Here is a 7,747-nt window from a genome sequence, read left to right on the forward strand (position 1 = left end):
AAAAAAAAAAACACAACAAAAAAGATAGGAAAACACTACATGCACTGGCCTCAAACTCCTTTTTTTTCTCTGCCCCTCTGGATTATAAAGTTGATATAATACCCTTTTGCTGTTGAAGGAAGGGAAATCTTTAGAGCAACAGGTAGCACACGGGTTTATGCTTATACTTTCAGATTTTAAAGTGGGTCCATCTAACAGAAAACACTGGTAAATGAAGCAACCTTTTAAAAATACAGACATTTAAATCATAGAATCATAGAATCTTCATGGTTGGAAAGAACCTTTGAGATCCTTGAGTCCAACCATACACACAAAAAAAACCCCCAAACCCCTACAATCACTGCCACTAGAGCATGCCCTGAAGTGCCAAATTTAGATGTTTCTTAAATACCTCTAGGGATGGTGACTCGACCATCTTCCTGGGCAGGCTGTTCCAGTGCCTGACCACTCTTTCAGTAAAGTAATTCTTCCTAATATCTAACCTAAACCTCCCCTGCCGCAACTTCAGACCATTTCCTCTGGTCCTGTCATTATTCACCTGGGAGAAGAGGCCAACACCCACCTCTCTACAACCTCCTTTCAGGTAGTTGTAGAGGGCAATGAGGTCTCCCCTCAGCCTCCTCTTCTCCAAGCTAAGCATGCCCAGCTCCCTCAGCCTCTCCTCATATGACTTGGTCTTCAGACCCCTATATACCTCTAGGAAAATGCTAGCTTTTTTTTTTTTCTTTTTCAAATAAAGCTCCCTTGCTTTTCTATGAATTCATGCAATTTCTGTCTTGCAGTGGGGCACTAACCATTTCATCAACATAGGGATGATGAGTCATCACAACGGGAGTACCAGAAAATCGCAGGAAATTTAATGCCTGAAAATCTACACTGGAGAGATGTAAAATAAAAAGCTGAAAAATTCACATAGCTAGTGGCTTTTTCTTTCTGTCCTTCATTGATTCCAGTCAACTCTCACTGTCTTTTGGATAGCTGCTGACATAACTTGTGTCTTCTTCCAATTAATGAAGGTAATGATAGTTTTTCAACCACCCTCAGCTTTAAAGGCTGGGTTGTTTCAAAGAGATTTAATACCACACTTAAGATCAATCATGGTTTTATGTATTGTTAACTGCTCTGTATTGTATTTCTAAAAGATGTGGATAAGCAGAATGCTCAGGGAAGTAACTGCAGATTAATGATTTTATCCATTCTTGCGGTATGTCTTCAAAGACAATTTCTTGTCAGGAAGCAGAAAAGACTTAAAACGAAGTCTTGTTTCCTATTTTCTCATTATCTGAAGTTAGTAATGCAGTAATTCTTTCTATGTGAGCTCTCCTTAACCAACAGTGCACAATATTCTGTAGGAAGTGTGTTGAGTGATAAGTTGTTCTACGAGATTTTAAGAGCAAACTTTTTAGCAGAAAACTTTCTCAATGGTTTTAATTTGTGAATTATTTTTTTTCTCTGTCTTTAACTCTGAAGATTGAAGTCAGCCTCCAGAGTGACTCCTGCAGATTTGCTGTTTGGGGTTCTTTTCCTTATCTGAAAGGAATTTTTATGAGTGTCACCTGTTCTGCCTGTACTCTCTTTGCAGATGTATGTTTACTTTTATAACACAATCAGTTAAATCTTGTAAGGTGAGCTGAGATCTTTTAAGATCTCAAAAGAAAACCAAAATAAATAAAGAAGTCCAGAATAAGGGTGGCAATGACAACCTTGAGTCAATTCTCAAAAAACCAAAACCAAAACCAAAAAAAAACCCCGAAGTCGAGAGCTGAAGTTCTAGGGTCCTAAAAGTTTTAGAGTCAATTTTAAATGTCTTTAAGCATCAAAATTGAACTGAGTTAACTAAGGCATAAAACCTGTCTACCTTCAGGAATCTTGGCCCTTGCCTGCAGAGCTCCTTACAGCTGAGTAAGGAGCTCCTAACAGCTCATCTCCTGTACAAACATAAGGAGATTGAGGTTCTCAAAAACAGAGCCTCCCGAGACCAGCTGGCTGAGCTCAGGACTGTCTACAGTAGCCTGTACTGAGAGGAGCCTCAAATCCCACTCAGCTCTTCTACAGTCTGGCACCTATGAACCAACAAAACACCACTGGACACAGAATCACGCAGTAGTTGAGGTTGGAGGAGACCATCTAGTCTAATCCCAAATTATCTTTCTCTGTGTCCAATAACTCAGTGTTCAGGGAGAAGGTAAAACAGATAGGTACTTGCTCAGATATATGGTTTCAAGACAGTGATAAGATGGGGACTTGTATGAAATCAGAGCAAGTGAAAACCAGCCCTTTCCCTGGTGTGCCCTGTCAGCCAGCACATTTGGGAGATATGGACTCAATTTTCTGTTCTATCTGAAGAGGTTTAAACCCATGTTTTCCAAAAGTGTTCTTGATATACTGTGCTCAGGGAGGGAAGCAAATGAATTCTCATTCTTTCCTATACTGATATTTGCACAGAATAATTGAAGGCTTGGGCCAGAAAGAAAGTGAATATTTCTATATCTTTTATAGATATATATATAGATATATATATATAAAAGATATATATCTATATCTTTTATATATATATATATTATATAAGGTATTCCCTTAAAAGTAGGGTCCACCTGACTTTCAGTCCCTGCTCCCAAAACTGAACCTTTTTTCATTTCTCTTATTCAAATTACTGCTTAATATTACCAGTTCTGTTTCAGCTCCAAAATGACTGAAGAAAAGTGCTCATATTTTTAAAGGAATTTATGTGGGACAAGTACTGTAAGAGTTAAAAAATCACTAAGTATTATTTGCAAAAGTGCTTTAATGAGAATAAGCACAAGGTCACCAAGATGGCTATTTGGATTTAGTTATCTATCTGTCCCTTTAACAGCCTACATCTAAAGTTAACTTCCTCAGATCCCCCATGGTCAATTCCTTTGGAGATGTCAAAAAACTGTAACCCCATATATTTTTAAATCCCTGTAAACTTAATTTTATTTTAAGGTGTGTTCAGTGTTAATAATGCTGAGAGGTTTGACATCAACTTCATACCTGCTTGCCATCAGGATTTTCATGTGAGATGATCTCCAGCCTGACTTTCTTGCAGATAGGCATTTTCAGAATGTGCCAAATATACTAGGCAATACATGCCTGGGAATTTCTGAGTACACTGACTCTCTGAGGACAGTTCCTAATGCTCAGGCTAGAAGGGTTTTCTCAAACAAATCATAGAATCATAGAACGGTTAGAGTTGGAAGGGACCTTAGAGATCATCTAGTTCCAACCCCCCTGCCATGGGCAGGGACACCTCCCACTAGACCAGGCTGCTCAAAGCCCCATCCAGCCTGGCCTTGAACACTTCCAGGGATGGAGCATCCACAACTTCCCTGGGCAACCTGTTCCAGTGCCTCACCACCCTCACAGTAAAGAATTTCTTCCCAATATCTAATCTGTATCTCCTCTCTTTCAGTTTAAAAACATTACCCCTCATAAAGAGTCCCTCCCCATCTTCCCTGTAGTCCCCCTTTAAGTACTGGCAGGCCGCTATAAAGGCTTCCCAGAACCTTCTCTTCTTCAGGCTGAACCACCCCAACTCTCTCAGCCTGTCCTCATAGGAGAGGTGCTCCAGCCCTCATCATGAATGACACTCCAGTGAGTAGAGGGCACTGGGAGCAGAAAGATTTGAGTCCCCTCCTTTATATAACAAAGGTCTCACTATAGGATCGTGAACAGTCATTGGCAGAAACATGTAAGCTAGAAATTTTCTTTCCTTCTGGGTGGCCCTTTCGCTACAGGCTGGGCCCAATTGTTCACATTGTCAATAGTTGAGTCACATTTTTGCTTTCTTGTTTTCCAATTAAGAGAGGAGGAGATGGAACAAAGGAGAGAAATAAAACCTGATGAAGAATTCTGAAGCTGGCGTCTCAATCAACTGGGTCATACCTACCATGTTGGCTTTTATGAAAAATTGTCCTGCATAAAACCTATGCAGCTGACTGTCTCCTTGGCTGGGTGGGACAGGAGCAGCCTTACTAGATTTTTTTTTGAAAAAACAGTTAATTTGCAGAGAGAAATTCAACTTTGGAATGGCTAAATATATTTGTCCTCAGCAGCAGAAAAGTCAAATACATGAGTTTTCATGTCAAAATTGTATTTGACTTGAAATTTAATTTAAGTATATTAAAATATCAGTGAAAGAAACTAAGTGAAACAAACGTCTCTGCTCTGAACTAAAAAAAAAAAGTAGAAACTAGTTGTATACCCCCCTTCACAACTCTGCTTTAATTTCTTATAGCTCTACTGCAGCTTAAAGAGCAGAGGTGCACTGAATATGCACAACACTGACTATTGACTAAAAGAGTTTCTGAAACAGAAATTACTGTGGTGCTGCCCAGGACTGCCCTGACAGTCCAGGCAGGAGGCTGAAGGCACTGTCACAGCCCTCCTCTGGGCAGACATTCCAGCATCTCAGTTTTCCACCAGAATTACTCCAACGCGGCCATTTGCGCTGGGGAAAATTTAACTTTCAGAGAACATAAGGAGGCACATTATAATATTGTGACCTGATAAAGTAAAACAGGACTCGTTCTCCCCATCATGCAGCTCAGCTGACACGCTCTAGAGGACAAACCCAATGAACTTGAAAATTGAGTTAGTTTTTCTCTCAGGAATTAATGTGACCGCTTGGCTTCCATCCAAATTCCATTTCACTGTTGATGTGTTTTTAATTTTAAAGTGTTTTTTTTTTTTTTTAATAATGGACCACAAATCAAAATAAAGGGGATTCTCCTTCCCATCCTTTAATTTCAATATTCAATATTAAGCTATGTAGGGTCCCAGTAAATAGAAGAAGTTTTAAAAGATAATTAAAATTAAGTAATGCAATACCTGCTTCTTTTGGTTTTGCTCCATTGCTTAAATTTCCTTAAAAGAAACTCATTAATCCAAAGTCATTGGGTTAAATACAATAGTTCTATTGGTCTAGAAAGCTGTCAATCCTAACCAATATTTACTCTTAATGTTTTGACCTCAACACTGTTTACTGTCTTAATTAGTATAAATGTAGTCTATCATATTGAAAGGAAATGGCTCCATAAACTGATTGCATGGAAAAGAAAATGATTTCACAAAGGACAATTCCTTCTTACTGGCCTGGAAGGTGTTAACGTACTCATTTGTAATGGCTTTCCTGCTGGAAACAATGGTTGCTTCCAACTGCACAGGTTTTTTTCGTGATTTTATAGAGCAGTTCCACACATGTTTTTTCTTGGTATTTCTGGTTTTTGAAGTGTTCCCAAATTCTGCTCATAGTCAATACATACCAAGCTTCACACTTCGACTCTCTGGTTTCCTTTTCACGATATCAGCCTTCAACTGACCTTTCAGCCTTGGTTGTGGCGTGCACCGGCTATCCTGGACTTCAGTAAGACCATGAGGGAGCAGCTGGGCTACCTGGGAGCCTTCCAAGCATTCTGATTACTGCCCCAAAACAAAGGCAAACCCAGAGGTGGCTTGCTGGCCAAAGCAATGGGATACCGTATCGGCTCTCAAGTAGATGGGAGATGGCAGCAGACACAGGCATTTCTACTAAACAGCCCCCTGGTGGGTTAAGGCTTCCTACAACCACAGCATTTACAGTATTGCTGGGCTCAATTAGAGTTATGTGAAAAGTAATACCTTTTTAAATAGACACCTCATACAAAGTACGTTCCTTTATTGCAGCACTGATTTATACTGAGACTTTGCTTAGTTTACCTTGTTTTCTCTTGCCTGGTTGTTATGTTACTTATTACTTGTATCAAAATACCCTACATAATCTGTGAGGTCACCATAAGTGAAGGACAGTGGTTATTCTAAAGAGTTTGCAACCTGAATGGAGAGGCAATATTGCTCTGTTTTACAGTCTAGAGTTTCAAAGCATTTGGCACTACTTCATTTGAGAGAGTGATGAAGCCTTTCAGAAACCTGTCTGTGAATGCCTGACTATGGTTGGGAAGGTCATGCACAAAAAATCAGTGGCAGAACTGGGAACAAACCACCCAGTTCAAAATTCTGGCTTGCCTTTTCTTTGTGGCTCTTGTCGTCCCCAGGAACAATCCAAGAAGGGGTGGTCACTCTTAGCTTACACAAGCATCAGCTGCCCTGCAAATGATGCGGTTTTATTTGAATGCTGCTGGGTTCTCCAAACAGGGCAGTCTGCCTTGTGTCAAGATAGGTCCTGTCTGAGTGAGGAGGGGTTATCCTACTCTTTTGAATAGCAGTGAGAATATCCAAATTTCTTCTTTCTTTCTTTAACTTTCGCACATGCCTAGCAGAGGATTTAGCTCTCTGCTGTAGGTTGGTTTGGAAACAGCACAATTAAAAGCAGTTCAAACTAGAAAGTGATGAAAAATGTCTTTTTCCTTTAACAGCATCTGACTGCATCGGCCTCAGAGAATAGGTATTCCTGTTGGAATCTAATTTGTCCATGAAAAACAGCTAGGACAAAGAAGTTCAGACAAAATCCTGGTGTTTGTTTCCTGCAAGATATAGTTTCTTTTTGCCTGACCAAGCTACTGACAGTTGCAAGACTTCCTTATGCACAAAAGCCATAACCTGTCCAGGTCTAGAGGCTACAAAGATGGGAGAGGCAGGTGGTCCGTTTACAGATATCCACTGCTCCGAGGGTACACTCAGCCGGCCTCATACTCAAGTCCCCCTGGTTTCTCTTTCACATTTTGGATTGTTGATCCTTTCAATAGGAATGCACTGTTGCCAAAAATCTGTTAACTTTAAATTTACAAGAAGTCACCTGCAGGATTAGTGCTGAGCTTGACAGGGAGGTCTTCCAAAACCCGCCTATTCTGATCCTTCTCAAAGGGAAGCTGAAGCCCAGGTGTAAGAAGCAGTCATTTTGGCATGGCAGCAGGCAACTTTGGGGCTTGCAGAGATACTAAGAGCATATCTTTGTCTCCCACCAGATCCTCCAAAGCTTCTTAGAATTCATCTGTGGCTCTCAGAGTAGCCTCAGGTTTGGTAGGTCCTGTTTTCTGCCTTTTCACAGTCCATTAAATGCTACTTTCTAGAGTCAAGAATTCCCCTGGATCTTATGCTTGATTCCTATGCAGGAAATGCTCCAATGCAGACAAACGTGAAAGTCTAGGGATGTTACAATAATACGTCACTAAATTTTAAGGAAAGAATATTTTGTACTGTACACTTATTTCTGTTGGTACTTAAGTGTCAATGAAAAAGGGTATTTGCAAACAGTTAATTCTGCAGTACTAGGTGAGGCTGAGCTATCTCGGTAATGCTTCTAAGTACTTCTCGTCACTAGCAGTAATTATGAGATATAGGTCTTGAAAACAAACAACAACAATAAAAACCCTTCACTGTGAAAATACTCTACACTGTGATGTAAACTCAATATACTTGAATTTGAAGCACACCTCATGTCGTGGTGTTTTTATAAATAACACGAAATTATGCACCATTTATATGTGGTGTTTATTTTGCCAACTTCCACTTTCCAAAGTGACCAAGTAAGGATTTTTGTTTGTGGGTAAAATCCTCTTCTGTAGAAATCAATAACTTTTCAGAGACTGGCCAGAGTAAAGTTTCTTTTCTGCTTCTAATCATAAACTATAACAAAATTTGAAGTTTCAAATTATCAGTACTGTATTTTCATTGAATCCTTAATGCAATACTTGGTGTTGGGTCCTTAAAATTTACATTTTGTATTAGAGGCATATGGGTGAATATTTCTTGTGGCTTGTCTAGCTCCAACCTTACACTTTAACTACAT

This window comes from Larus michahellis, chromosome 3, assembly GCF_964199755.1.
Source record: "Larus michahellis chromosome 3, bLarMic1.1, whole genome shotgun sequence".
Lineage (NCBI taxonomy): Eukaryota > Metazoa > Chordata > Aves > Charadriiformes > Laridae > Larus > Larus michahellis.